At 39.4% G+C, this 15,094-nt stretch overlaps 1 protein-coding gene and 1 long non-coding RNA gene across 7 annotated transcripts in view; one reads left to right on the forward strand and one right to left on the reverse strand.

The window, feature by feature from the left end:
* Nucleotides 1–13,908, reverse strand: part of LOC139244820 (uncharacterized) — a 55,507-nt gene extending 41,599 nt beyond the window's left edge. The window contains exon 1 of the long non-coding RNA XR_011589890.1: nucleotides 13,848–13,908. This is a non-coding gene — a long non-coding RNA (uncharacterized lncRNA). The remainder of the gene's footprint in view (nucleotides 1–13,847) is intronic.
* mapk10 (mitogen-activated protein kinase 10) overlaps nucleotides 1–15,094 on the forward strand; it is a 573,858-nt gene that overhangs the window by 434,644 nt on the left and 124,120 nt on the right. The window lies entirely within an intron of this gene.

Here is a 15,094-nt window from a genome sequence, read left to right on the forward strand (position 1 = left end):
TCTGGCACATTGGATCATCCACCAATGACTGTACCCGCCTGATTTTGATCCCATTGATTTCAACGCAATGAAAATCTGGTGGATTCTATCACAGGCCCACTTCATCAGATTAACATCCAGGCGGTGAAAAGGAAAATTTACCCTAGTTGGGTCTTGATTTTTCTTGGCAGTTGAAATGATTGCTTCCCATACCTGCCACATTATACTTCAGATGTACTCCTTTTTTCTTTTCTGAACCGTTGTTCACAAATTATGGTCATTTTTTGCAACAAATTGGAGACCTCTAGCTGGTATTACAGACTGATTAAAATGTTACTGCCCCAGCATTTATCATCATTTTTATTTTATATTTATTTATAAGGGACTATACACAATCCACTGCAAATAACAGAATAAAAGCCTCCACCACTTGACATTTCAATCATTGCATTCACAAACAATAGAACCATTGAATACTTATTTAAATGTAATTTAAGTGTATTAAATAGAATAGATTGAGATTTGAATAGCAGTTATTGTAACTCTTCAGGTTTCATTAATCAGCCAAACTAGTTTTCAAACAAATGAAGGTTTCTTCATTTATCTGTAGTTAACAAATGAAAACATAAATGTGTTATCACAATATGTATATTTATTGCCATATTTCTTTCATAACAATTATTGATCTTTTTTCTTGTAAAGTTTGAATGTATTTTCCATTAGTATCATGATTTCATTATTGCATATGCCATTAATGCAATATCTTGGCATGTTTAAAAAATCCTAAGTCCATCTAATATAGAAAAATAATTTCCAAATTATTTTTGTATATGGGTTTGTGCAGTCAACCACACAAGCCAATCTTTCAACTTGCCTTTTGAACAGCAGACAGCAACTGCAGCCAGTCAAGGGAAATACAGTCTCTGCCTCTGCTGGGATTCTGTTTATAAACAGAGGATAAATGTTCTCTATCTATAAATTCCATCAATAGTTCAGAAGTGGGAAGGACTGCTAGAGAAATATGGTTACGTTAATTCTAACAACTTTTCCTCATTAATGAGATGTATATAGAATTGGATGGAATCATTTGCAATAGCATTCTTAATATCTATCTATCTATCTATCTATCTATCTTCAGTTGTTTATATAAGTGCTTATCATCTGGATAACCTTCAAGCTTTAAAATGTGGTATTAAAACAGAAATCAGAAAAGTCGCTTATTTTGTAAATTATTCATTCTGGTCCTTCCTTTATTACATTCTTAAGCTTTCACCTATGTCAGTTGAAGCCTTCAGTCAATACTGTACTTTACAGCAGCAGGTGAATGCGGGGACCTATTATCAAGTTAACTTTGATTGCTAGCATGTCTAGTTAACCTTTTGAAGAGTGCAGTGACTTAGTGCTTTGTGTCTGTATAACTTATGATCCTTGGTCATGGGGACAGTTCAGTTAGAGACAAATAAAGGATTGTTTGGGTTGAAAGGCAGTATGGCTGAAGTACTTAAACTGCCCCTCAACATGATCCCCTTGTTCTAACAATTTGCAAACTTGCCCGATATTTGCAATGAAACTAATTTAAACTCTTCAAAATAGTGTTTTTAAACGCTGCAGACATATAGTCAGCTGTATATTAGAAGAGCTATTAGTAGTTACTTTTTAGTCTTTTCCCCATCTTCCTCAGCAGAGCAATGTTTTTAAATATTAAAGCTATAATGTAACATTTCACTTGTTAATCAGGGGTTTCTATAAACCAGGTTCTATTGATAAGGTCTATTTGTTCCTCTTGCAGTTTGTGTTAGTTAGGGTTTACAGACAGAAACTCACTCATTAACTGAAATGAAAGCAATTTAAAAATCATTAATCCTCAAAGGCTAAAATCACTTTTTTAAATTGAAAATTAATTTGATCAGTTGATTCAGTTACAGCAACTTCTAATTTAGGACATTTGGAAAGTGTATATATAATCTCATCATTTAAGTTTAAGTATGACTATCACTGAATTTGAAGGAATTAACATGAAAAAGTTAAGAGTTGCAATTGGCTAAAAGCTGTGAGAACCACAGAGGTGTTAAGTAAGTATTCGAGAACTACTTTTTTTATTCAATTGAGACAGTAGTCTTCCTTTTTTCTACACCTCCTGAGGATGTCAGTTCTGTCTGTCAGTTACTGCCACTAAAGTTGTTGAGAGCTGATCATTATGGTTCATATTCTATAGTAATGTTATCTCAAAGCACACAAGTGCCTAAAATCGCATATATTATTAATTTTTGAATCATATTAGGTATTTTTTCAAAATCACAGTCCCAGCATGGTGACTCAGTTGCTAGTAGTGTATATTCGGACAAAAGCAAATAAATCTGAAGTAAGAACAGAAATTGCTGGAACTACTTAGCAGGTAGACAGCATGTGTGGAGAGAGAAACCGAGTTAACGTTTCAGGTCAATGACCTTTCATCAGAAACCATTTGTGTATATTGGAGTTTGGGTGCGCGCGGCCCAGGATTTTCTCTTCATTAATGCATGCATGTCAAAACTACAGCCTATGGGCAAGATAATAGCCCCTAGGCGGAGACACCCTGGCTCTCAAAACACAGGGGACACAGTCTTTTGTGTGCTTACATTTCTTATTTGCTAGTTTTCCCTATTGGTGGGCCTGAAGGTTTGGAACAGGCTGGTTTGGTGCTGTTGCATCATTGGTGGATCAATTCTAAATCAAAATAACATGTAGTTCTTTTAGTATCAACAACTGGGATATATACAAATTAATGGCAATGTGAATTGAAACATATATGTGAACCCTGAGGCTATGATAAAGACCCATGCAGTCTAACTAGCTGAAAAACTTGTGCTAATGGATGGAAAATCATGGGAGCGCACATCTGAATTCCTGATATCTGCTCCCAGCAAACAAGGTTCTGCGCTGGGAGCGTAATTTCATAATGATATTTCTGTGTCTACAATTCATGCCTGACATACTTTGATGCTTTAGCATCACTAAAGTGAACTAAGACTGATCTTTTGGCTTTATGCAGTTTAAAGTTTGAGATAAATTTGTGAAATAATTTGTAAAGATTTTAACTGACAGCATTTGTTTAAAGAACTTGACCCAAAACAAAAATCAAATTTAAAATTTGTAGAGAAAAATGGTAAGCAAATGTTGGATTTTCTTCTAGAATAAAGACATATTCTGTTGATTAAAATAATTCCTTGTACCTTGTAACAACTTTAATTATTTAGAGAGATTTTAGGGTGCTAACTGCCTAATTTAAGAACATAACAAATAGGGGCAGAAGTAAGCCATGCGGCCCTTCAAGCCTGCTCCGCCATTCAATAAGATCATGACAGATCTTCTACCTTAACTCCACCTTCTCGTAATACCCCCATACCCTTGATTCCGATAGTATCCAAAAATCTATCAATCTTTGTCTTGAATATACTCAATGACTGAGCATCCACAGCTCATCAGGATAGAGAATTCCAAAGATTCACAACCCTTTAGGTGAAAAAATTTCTCCTTGTTTCAGTCATAAATGGTTGACCCCTTATTCTGAGACTGTTACTCCTAGTGCTAGACTCCACAGCAAGGAGAAACATCTTTCCAGCATCTGCCCTATCAAGCCCCCTAAGAATTGTATATATTTCAATGAGACCATCTCTCCTTCTTATAAACTTTAGAGAATAAAGGCTACTCAATCTCTCCACATAGAACAATCCCATCATATCAGGAAGCAGTCTAGTGAATCTTTGTTACACTCACTCCAAGGCAAGTATATCCTTCCTTAGGTAAGGAGACCAGAACTGTACACAATACTCCAGGTGTGATCTCACCGAGGCCCTATATAATTGTAGTAAGACTTCTTTACTCTTATACTATAATCCCGTTGTAATAAAGACTAGCATATCATTTGCTTTCCTAATTGCTTGCTGTACCTACATATTAACTTTCTGTGATTCGTGTACAAGGGCACCCAGGTCCCACTGAATACCAACATTTCCCAGTCTCTGACCATTTACAAAATATTCTGCTTTTCTATTTTTCCTACCAAAGTGGATAACTTCACATGTCTCCATATTATCTTCCATCTGCCACGTCCTTGCCCAATTACTTAACCTGTCTAAATCCCTTTGCAGCCTCATTGCATCCTACTCATAGCTTACTTACCCATCTAATGTTGTATTGTCAGCAAACTTGGATACATTACGCTCGGTTCCCTCATCTAAGACATTGATACAGATTGTGAATAGCTGAGGCCCAAGCACTGATCCTTGCGGTACCTCACTAGTTATAAACCTGTCAACCCGAAAATGAATCGTTTATTCCTACTCTCTGTTTTCTGTCCATTAACCAATCCATGCCAATATATTAACCCCAATCCCATGAACCCTCAAGCTGTGTATTAACCTCTTGTGTGTCACCTTATCGAATGCTTTTTGAAAATCCAAATACACCACATCCACTGCTTCCCCTTTATCCACCCTGCTAGTTACAACCTCAAAAACACTTAACAGATTTGTCAAACATGGTTTCCCTTTCATAATTTCATGTTGATTTTGTCCAATCATATTATAATTTTCTAAATGCCCTGTTACCACGTTCCTAATAATAGATTCTAGCAATTTCCCTACTACTGACGTCAGACTAACTGGCCTATAGTTCCCTGTTTTCTCTCTCCAACCTTGCTTGTATAGCGAGTTACATTTGCTACCTTTCAATCCATGGGGACTGTTTTAGAATCTAGGGAATTCTGTAAGATCAAAACCAATGCTATCTCTGTAGCCATCTTTTTTTAAAACCCTTGGATATGGGCCATCAGGTGCAGAGGATTTGTTGGGTTTGAGTCCCATTAATTTCTCCAATATTATTTCTTTACTAATACTAATTTCTTTAAGTTCCTCAATCTCACTAGGCTTTTTGTTCCTCACTATTTCTAGAATGTTTTTTGTGTCTTCTACCATGAAGATAGATACAAAGTATTTGTTTAATGTCTCTGCCATTTGCTTATTTCCAATTATAATTTCTCCCATCTCTGCCTCTAAGGGGCCCACGTTTACTTTCGCTAATCCCTTCCTTTTTACATACTTATAGAAGCTTTTTCAATCTGTTTTTATATATCTTGCTAACTTACTCTCATTCTATTTTCTCTTTCTTTATCAATTTCTTGATCATCCTTTGCTGAATTCTAAAGTCCTCCCAATCCTCAGGCTTACTACTCTATTAGACAACATTATAAGCCTCTTCCTTTAATATAATACGATCTTTAACTTCTCTTGTTAGCCACGTTTGGACCACTTTGCCCTGAAGTGAATATATTAACCAGTGAGCCAGGCTTAATTACTGGTAAGATTAAGATATCAGTTACCGAAGTGGAGAGCACACCATGAAATGAGCTGATAACAGAATGAGGTAGGGGCAGAGTCAAAATAATACTTCTGTACTAGGTATTTGGCTAGTGTAGGAATTTAGAGCATTAGGGGAGGAGGAGAGTAGTTTCATTGAAATTTAAGAAGATAAGAATATAAACAAAACTATAACTTTATAATCATTTATAGTGAGTGTGGCAGAAGGAAAGGTCAATGATATATGGTTCCTGAAGGATGTGGGAGCTTTGAGTAGCAGATGATAATTTGGACAAACACATCTCCGGGAAGTGTCTTCAACTGAGATTAACTGAGCTCAATACCCCAGGATTTGAGGCCGAGTTGGCAACAATCTGGAACATCAAGGAGGGAGGGAGGGAGATTTTTGGTGCAAGAGTTTCAGAAGGTTGTCACCCTGCTGAGAGATATGAGACTGGGAGTGGTAGAGGAAGGAGTGATGATTATCAACAGATCAGGGAAAGTGAGGAGGGGCAGGCAGCAATGTCTCGAGCACCTTACCTTAAAGCACTACTACCTGTGGGGAGGATGAGGATTCTGGGCAGGATCATCAAATGAGAGGCATGATGAGAATGTTTCCAACTGTTACCCTAATGATGAGATTAAATTGGGAACTATCTAGAGTGACAACAGAATGTAAGACAATATAAGATAAAATGTTGACAGAGAAACTAATTTATTAAAGATAGACAAATCTCCAGAACCCGATGATTTCTACCCCAGGTTAATAAAAGAAGAAGGGAAAGAAATTGTTGCTGCATTGTCCTGATCTTCTAAAACTCTCTTTAATCAGGAACTGCCCCCTTGGATTGGAAAATTGCCAATGTCGCTCCACTATTGAAGAAGGGGAAAAGAGATGAACTCGGAAATTATAGGCCTAGCAGTCTAATGACAGTTGTGGGGAAGTTCATAGAATCTGTTATTCGGGACAGAGTGACTGAGCAGTTGGATAACTATGAGCTGATCAGAGTGTCAGCATGGATTTGTAAAGGGTAAATCATGTCTAACGAACCTAGTTAAATTTTTTGGGTAGGTAACTAGCGTGTTAGATATGGGAGTTTCTATGGATGTTATTTCCATGGACTTCCAGAGGCATTTGCCAAAATTCCACATAAGAGGCTTAACAAAAATGAGAGTGCATGGAATTGGAGGCAATCTATTGGCTTGGATAGGGAATTGGTTAGGAGCTAGAAGACAGATAGTAGGGATAATGGGTATGTACTCTAAAATTGGCAAGATGTGACTAGTGGTGTCCCTCAGCAATCTGTACTGGGGCCGCATTTATAAATGACATGAATGAGGGAAGAGAGAGCCGTATATCTAAAATAAAAACAGAAAATGTTGGAAATACTCAGCATGTCAGGCAGCAACTGTGGGGAGAGAAACAGAGTTAACGTTTCATGGCAATGAACTTTCCCCATCAGAGCTATATATCTAAGTTTGCTGATGACACTAATTTAGGTGGTACAGAAAATAGTATAGATGGAAGCAGAAAATTGCAAAGGAACATTGATAGATTAAGTGAGTGGGCAAAATTGTGGCAGATGGAGTTCAGTGTGGGAACATGTGAGTTCATTCACTTTGGACCTAAAAAAAATAGATCAGTGTATTTTCTCAATGTTGAGAAGCTAGGAAGTGTGGATGAGCAGAGAGATTTAGGGATCCAAGCATAGAAATCACAAAAAGCTATTGGACAGGCACAAACAATAATTTAAATGTCTAATGAAATGTTGACCTTTATCTCAAGAGGGGTAGAATATAATGGGGTGGAAATTATGTTATAGCAATACAGAGCTCTGGTTAGGTCCCATCTGCTGTACTTCATCCAGTTCTAGTTGTCACACTTCAGGAGGGATATATTGAAATTGGAGCGGGTACCGTGCAGATTCGTCAGAATTATACTGGGGCTAAAAGGGTTAAATTATGAGGATAGTTTGCATAGACAAGGCCTTTATTCCCTTGAATATAGAAGATTAAGGGGTGATCTAATTGAAATGTTTAAAAAGATTGGAATTTACTCTGGTGGGAGAGTCCAGAACAAATGGGTATAACATAAAATTTGAGCGAGGCCGCTCAGGGGTGATGTTAGAAAGTACTTCTTCACACAAAGGGGTAGGGGAAATCTGTAACTCTGCAAAAAGCTGTTGAGCCTAGGTTAATTGAAAATGTCAAAACTGAGATTGATAGATTTTTGTTAGGCAAGGGTTACGGAACGAGGTGGCTAGATGGAGTTAAGGTATAGATCATCCATGATCTAACTGAGTGGTGGAACAAACTCGAGGGACTGAATGGCCTACTCCTGCTCCTATTTTCCTATATTCCTATAACCACATTCATTACAAAAAATGCTGTTTCTGAAGAAATTCAAAAGCAGAATGACATTTAAATAAAAGCTCCTGTCTGGAGTCTAGGCATTTTTAAACATTTCTTCAACAGTATACTCTAATTTCAAAAATCATATAGAATCTAATTCCAGCGTTTTCTTTGAATAGGAATAATTACTTATAAGCTAGAATATCTGGGCTTGAAAACTAGAAATTTCTGACAATAATGGCTTATATATAAATGGAAACATTCATTATTTGATGGTTGGTGTGAAAACCAGTAACAGTTGATGAATTAAATGCATTGGCAGCAGAGATATTCTGATTGATTGCACCACTTTAATCCAAGCGGCACTCTCCAGAGAGGAGGGCATGCAGCTAGTATCTGGTCAGCAAAATAAATGATTGATTGCTTGTGAAGACCACTAACAGTCGGAATCTTTTTTTAAACTGGTTATTTGATTCCAGAATATTTACAGAATACTGCAAAAGCAATTAATTGAAGGGTAAAAAAACACAAACGGCCTTGAATTTGCTTGGATTTTCTGCTGCTGAACGATCGTAACTCCATCGGTAATGCAGCGGAAACCCTGTTTCAGAGAAATTCAGGGCCATAATATATCAGCTCACACATCAAAACTGTTAAACCTGCAAACTGGTTTTATTTCTGGAGAAATGGTCATTTGCTTCTGTTTCCAACGTACATTCTGAAGAAATGTTGTAAAAATGCAGAGATTTTTTTTTAAGTAGGTAATTGTCTTAAATAATTTTCATTGGGTTTCTGAATTGTGGTAGCGGTAGTAAACCTTGTTATTTATTCTGTTTTGCACGTTAATTATCCTTCATTCCATTTTGTTTTCAGTTGATAACTGGTCAGTGGGGTGCATCATGGGAGAAATGATCAGAGGCGCTGTGTTGTTTCCTGGCACTGATCGTATCCTTCCTTGCAACCTTTTGATCTCGAGCCATAAATTTCTGATTGTATCTGGCGAACTTTCCACATAAGGGATACATACATTAAAATAGGTACATTAAAGTGCAATTATGTTTGCCTTCATTGTATTTTGGGACAGTTACTGTAGTCTGGCTTTTGCTGTGAATTACTTTGTAAGTGTATTTGTAGAAGTCACTTATGTAAAAAAAAACACACATAATATTTAAAGCTAGAGATATTCAACTATGGGCTGGAAGTTCGGTCTTCTGCCGCCTCACTTAGGCAATGACAGCGGAAAGCAGTTGCGCCCGGGCAGCCAGCTTTCGGTGCCCCGCCGGGACATTCAGTGCCGGTATTGACAGGAGGCAGAGCAGTACCGCCCGGGAGAGGCGAGACGGTGTGCAACGCCCTGGTTGCGACACTGGTTTGATTTTTGGATCATGCCCGACCCGTAGTGCCCCGTAGCGTGCCCTGGTGGGAACGCCTGTGAACGTAAGCATTCCAAGCTGTAGCGGCCGCAGTCAGGTAAGTAATATCGACCTGAGGTAAGTGTGATTGTTTTTTAAAAATGTTTTGGGTGATTTATGTTGTGGTGGTGTGAGCTATATATTGGGAATGTTTTTGGTGTTTTTTTTTCAGTTTTTTCTTTCCTCCCGGGCATCTGTTATGGCGCTCTGAGGCCAGCTCTATAGCTCAGGATTTTCCCTTACTCAGCCGGCTAGCACCATAAAAGAGGTGTGCAATGCCTGCCTTAGTGCCCCGCCCCAAACTCCAAGCCCAGCTGATGAATTTTGTGGCGGCAGACGCAAACCATTTGCCGCCACAAAATTTACCGCTTCGCTCGGGACACCACCCCAACTGAGGCGCGACCGAATTTCCACCCCCAAGTGTTTACAAAATGTTAATTTTCTGGTTATTTGATAACTTGGGACTCAGGCATCATAATTACTGTGACTGTTAATTAGGAGCTAACATGGTGCCTATTTTCAAAAAGAGCAAGAAAGCAGATACGGCCAACTACAGAACCACTAGTCCATGTAAAATTATACAATGAGTTATCAGTAGTAAACTTGAGAATTATCTATACAATAATAATCTGGTAAACAGCAGCCAACATAGATTCAGAAGGAGAAGAATCTGCATGATAACATTTTTAAGGAAGTGATCATCAAAGTGGACTGTGGAAAGCTTTAAAACATCATGGGAGTGAAATTGGTTTTGGGCAGCAGTGCAAAATGGATGATAGTGAATCGGCATCCCGTTTTCCAACCCATTCGATTTTCTTTTCCAACACGGTGGAGTAAAACAGGCTGCTGATTCACTATCCAAAAAGGCTTTTGACAAAGTTCCAAGCAAAGGGCTACTCGTTGAGCTCAAAGAAGTGGCCGTTCTAAAGTAAATCTTTAGAATGGATAAGAAATTGGCTAAACGGTGGAAAATAATGTGTCATTGTTAGAGGAGTCGAGTCAGGGTAGGAAAAATGGTCAGTGCGGTGCCCAGGGATTGGTGTTGGGACCACTACTGTTCCTAATTTACAGAAACGCAATGCAAAATTTTGCAAATTATATCAAGCATGGCCAGTGAATTCAAGAAAAGCAGCTCAGAAATTACAAAATGAGCTGGACAAAATATTTAAATGGGCAGAACAATGGCCAATGAGATTTAATGCAGACAAGTGTAAAGTGATGCGCATCAGGAAGGAAAAATGGTTGACACATATACCTTGGAATGGTTATTGAAATAGTTAAGGATGAAATTAAAATAGTAGAGTCGGCATGTGACATTTCCAAGCAGCAGCAATCAATTCAGCAAATAGAATGCTGAACGATATGGCCAAAACAACAGAGCAAGTCATGGTCAAACTCTTCAGCATTCTAGTTAGAACACATTTTTGAGAACCGTGTACAGATCTGATCACCCAGACATTCAAACACTAAGGCAGCGAAGAGATGAGTCATAAAGCTGATCCTAATGTTAGAAGTCTAAACTATAAGAGACATTAGAGAAATGTTGGCATTTCCACCTTGAAAAGAGACAATTGAATGGTGATCTTATAGATATATCAGACAGGAAATGCTAGGTTGATTCCTGAGATGGGGGGGTTGACTTATGAAGATAGGTTGAGTAGGTTGGGCCTGTACTCATTGGAGTTCAGAAGGATGAGAGGTGACCTTATTGAAACATGTAAGATAATGATGGGGCTCGACAAGGTGGATGCAGAGAGGGTATTTCCATTCATAGGGGAAACTAAATCTAGGGGACATGTGCTTAGAATAAGGGGCCGCCCATTAAAAACTGAGATGAGGAGAAATTTCTTCTCGCAGAGGGTTGTAAATCTATGGAATTCTCTGCCCCAGAGAGCTGTGAAGGCTGGGTCATTGAATATATTTAAGGCGGAGATAGACAGATTTTTGAGCGATAATGGAGTAAAGGGGTGTGGGGAGCGGGCGGGGAAGTGGAGCTGAGTCAATGATCAGATCAGCCATAATCTTATTGAATGGTGGAGCAGGCTCGAGGAGCCAAATGGTCTGCTCCTGTCCTATTTCTTATGTTCTTATGCTACGTAAAAGGTACATTGAGAAATTACTTCAAGCTAAATTGTAGGACAAGGGGCCACAGGTTCAAACTTGTGAAAGGCAATTTTAGAACTGATATCAGAAAATTTCTCTTCACATAAAGCGATCAATAAAGGGAACACACTTTCAGATATGGTAATGGAGGCAAAAACATGGAACTATTTAAGAAGCAATTGGATGCTGCTATAGGAGACTTTAGGGTCTTTCTAGATGGATGAACTAAGAGGAGTTGAATGTCCTTCCTTATCCGTAATTATCTTGTGTTACCCCGTAGCCATCAACTGAAGTCATAATTTGTCTGATGATTAACTAGTTAGGAACTCAGTAACATTACTGCACCAAAATATATAAATATTATTTAAAAAATGTCCCTGTATTTCCTTGGACTTTTTGTCGCTATGCTGCCATAACTTATTTGGTCTAAGCATCATTTAAAGGGGCTACATCATCCTACAAGGGTGGGAGAGTTATCCATTTTAGAAAATCCCAGGCTGTTACTGTAGCAACAGCATTTGCACCAGACCTAGCTAACACAATTAATCATACAATACCATAACAAGTATTTCAAATCCACTCTGATTTGTATGATATAGTCCACTTTCAAAAGTGTCACATAACAGTATGTTCACCCACAGCCTTTCACCTGAAGAAACAAAACTTTCAAAAAGTTTCCTTATCATGTCTAAAAGGGTTAAATTATGAGGACAGGTTGCATCGTCTAGACTTGTATTCTTTTGAGTATAGAAGATTAAGGGCTAATCTAGTTGATGCAGTAGATACAGAGAAAGTATTTCCGTTGGTGGGGCAGTCCAGAACAAGGGGACTTAACCTTAAAATTAAGCTAGGCCATTCAAGGATGATGTTGGAAAGCACTTCTTCACACAAGGGTAATGAAAATCTCTCCCCAAAACCATGTTGAGGCTAGGTCAATTGAAATGTTCAAAACTAAAATTGATAGAATTTTGTTAGGCAAGGATATTAAGGATAATGGAACCAAAGCAGGTAGAAGGAGTTAAGATACAAATCAGCCATAGTCTCATTGAAAGGCGGAGTGGCTCGAGATGCTGAAAGGCCTCCTCCATTTCCTATTTTCTGATTAAAAGCAAAGAAAGAAAGGAAGAAAGAGTTGCATTTATATGCTGCCTTTCACAACCACCAGATGTCCTAAAGCACTTCACAGCCAATGAAATACTTTTTTTAAGAATAGCTACTGTTGTAATGTAGAAAACATGGAAGCCAATTTGCGCACAGCAAGCTCCTACAAACAGCAACGTGATAATGGCCAGATTGTGTTTTTTTTTAGTGTTGTTGATTGAGGGATAAATATTGGCCAGGACACTAGGGATAACTCCCATGGGCTTCTTCGAATAGTGCCATGGGATCTTTTCCGTCCCCTTGAGAGAGCAGATAGGGCCATAGTTTAACGTCTCATCTGAAAGACGGCACCTCCAACAGTGCAGCACTCCCTCAGCACTGGAGTTTCAACCTAGATTTTTGTGCTCAAGTGTCTGGAGTGGGGCTTAAGCCCACAACCTTTTGAAATAGCTTTTGAGATCTGATCCAATTTTTATTTTTAAAAATGTTGGATATTGGAGCATGTGCAACTTCCAGAAATTCTAGTTCAGATGCAGCTCAGAAAAATTATATGTAAGCTTATGTTCATACTTATTAGAATCACAGCTGGAGGTGGATGCCAATGCTTTGAATCCTGTTCATATAATGGAATGATTTATCAAAATGTAGATGGTGGAATAAATACAATACAAGAAAGTAGTTTCCTCAATCCAATTTACAGATTCTTACTATGTCAGCATTGCAAAAGCCATCTGCACTCATATCGTTCAATGCACTTATGATAATATGTATCAAAATATAATAATGTTGCTGATTTGAGACTCAACTCAGTTATCAAGCGTTCTATGCTAATATATTCAGATTACGCTGTCAGACTGACATAGATTGTTTTTTTGCTCTGGTGCTGTAAATCACATTTCTGTGCTTCATCACTCAATTTCCTGCCTTTGCATATAATTAATCCATACACCACAAATAAAACAGATACCTAACAAGTCTTTTTTGTTGTTCACAGACATGCAGGTGTGCATGTTCATCTGAGTAATGTAAGCCACAGATATTTGAAGTTGTTAAGCATTACTTATTTCAGGATGTAGCTTTATCTATCAGTCATAGCCAGAGAATCACCCGCAACGGCTTGTCTTCCTGCTACCGTACCACTGCCTCTGGTGTTCCCCAAGGATCTATCCTTGGCCCCCTCCTATTTTTCATCCATATGCTGCCCCTCAGTGACATCATCTGAAAACACAACGGGCTGGATTTTCGGCTTTGATGATTTCGGAACGGTAACGGCGGCGGGGCAGTAAAGTTTGCGCCCAGGAACAGTTTGCGCCTCAGTCATCAAAATTGGGCAGCTGGACCCTGAGTCTGAGTTGCAGCGCTAAAGGAGGCATTATACACCTCTCTCAGGGCGGCAGCATGGGAAAACGCCGAGCTAAAGAGCCTGGCCGGCAGCGCTCCGAGAGACGCCTGGGGAGAAAAAAAAACCCTGAAAAAAATCCCACAAAAACATTCCCAATACACAGCCCACGCCTCACAGCATAAATCGAAAAAAAAAATTAAAAGTAAAAACAATCACACTTACCTTAGGACTGCATTGCTTACCGCTCTGCAGTCGATATAAGTTTGGACCACCCGATTTCCCAGGCAGTCACTGCGGGGCACGCTGCGGGGTGTACGGGTCGGGCGGGAGTCAAAAAGCGCGCCGGTGTCGCAACCAGGGGCGTTGCACACCGGCACAACTCTTCCTCGGTACTACGCCGTGCCCCCGCAAAACCAGTCCCAAAAACCCTCGCGGATCGCTGGCGGCTGACCATCCGCCCAGAAGACCACACTGTCACCATTGCCGCCGCTCCGGGATCAAAAATGGAGCGCAAAGGAACGGAAAATCTGCCCCAACGTCTGATTCTACAGGAACAAAAATGACACCCAGCTCCACACTTGATCTGATCACCAATTTGTCATGGTGATTGTCCGACATCCAGTATTGGTTAAGCAGAAATTTCCTCTCATTAAATATCAGGAACATAAGAACATAAGAATTAGGAGCAGGAGTAGGCTATTCGGCCCCTCAGCCTGCTCCGCCATTCAATATGATCATGGCTGATCTTCTACCTCAACTCCACTTTCCTGTGCTGTCTCCATATCCCTTGATTCCGTTAATATTCAAAATTCTATTGATCTCTGTCTTGAATATACTCAAAGTCTGAGCCTCTACAGCCCTCTGGGTAGAGAATTCCAAAGATTCACCGCTCTCTGAGTGGAGATGTTTCTCCTTATCTCAGTCCTAAATGGCCGACCCCTTATTCTGAGCCTGTGACCCCTGGTTCTAGACTCCACAGCCAGAGGAAACATCCTTCCTGCATCTACCCTGTCCAGCCCTGTATTTTTGTATGTTTGAATGAGATCATCCCTCATTCTTCTAAACTCTAGAGAATCTAGGCCTAGTCTACTCAACCTCCCCTCATAGAACAATCCCTCCATCCCGGGAATCAGTCTGGTGAATCTTATTTGCATTCTTTCTATGGCAGGTATATCCTTCCTTAGGTAAGGAGAACAAAACTGTACACAATTCTCCAGGTGGGGTCTTACTAGGGCCTTATCATTATCATAGGCAGTCTCTCGAGGTCGAGGATGACTTGCTTCCACACTAAAAATGAGTACTCAGGTGACTGATGAACTCATTTAAACGGTGGAAGATGCGTGTGCGTGAATTATTTTAATATTGGGTGGCCGTTACACACCAGCCACCACACGGGCTTGACGGAGCAAGGTCTTGGTCCAGTGGCAAGGGGATACAAGACGACTGGAGACCAGGCTCCGCCGCATGTG

This window comes from Pristiophorus japonicus, chromosome 2 (assembly GCF_044704955.1).
Source record: "Pristiophorus japonicus isolate sPriJap1 chromosome 2, sPriJap1.hap1, whole genome shotgun sequence".
In the NCBI taxonomy this organism is placed as follows: Eukaryota; Metazoa; Chordata; class Chondrichthyes; family Pristiophoridae; genus Pristiophorus; species Pristiophorus japonicus.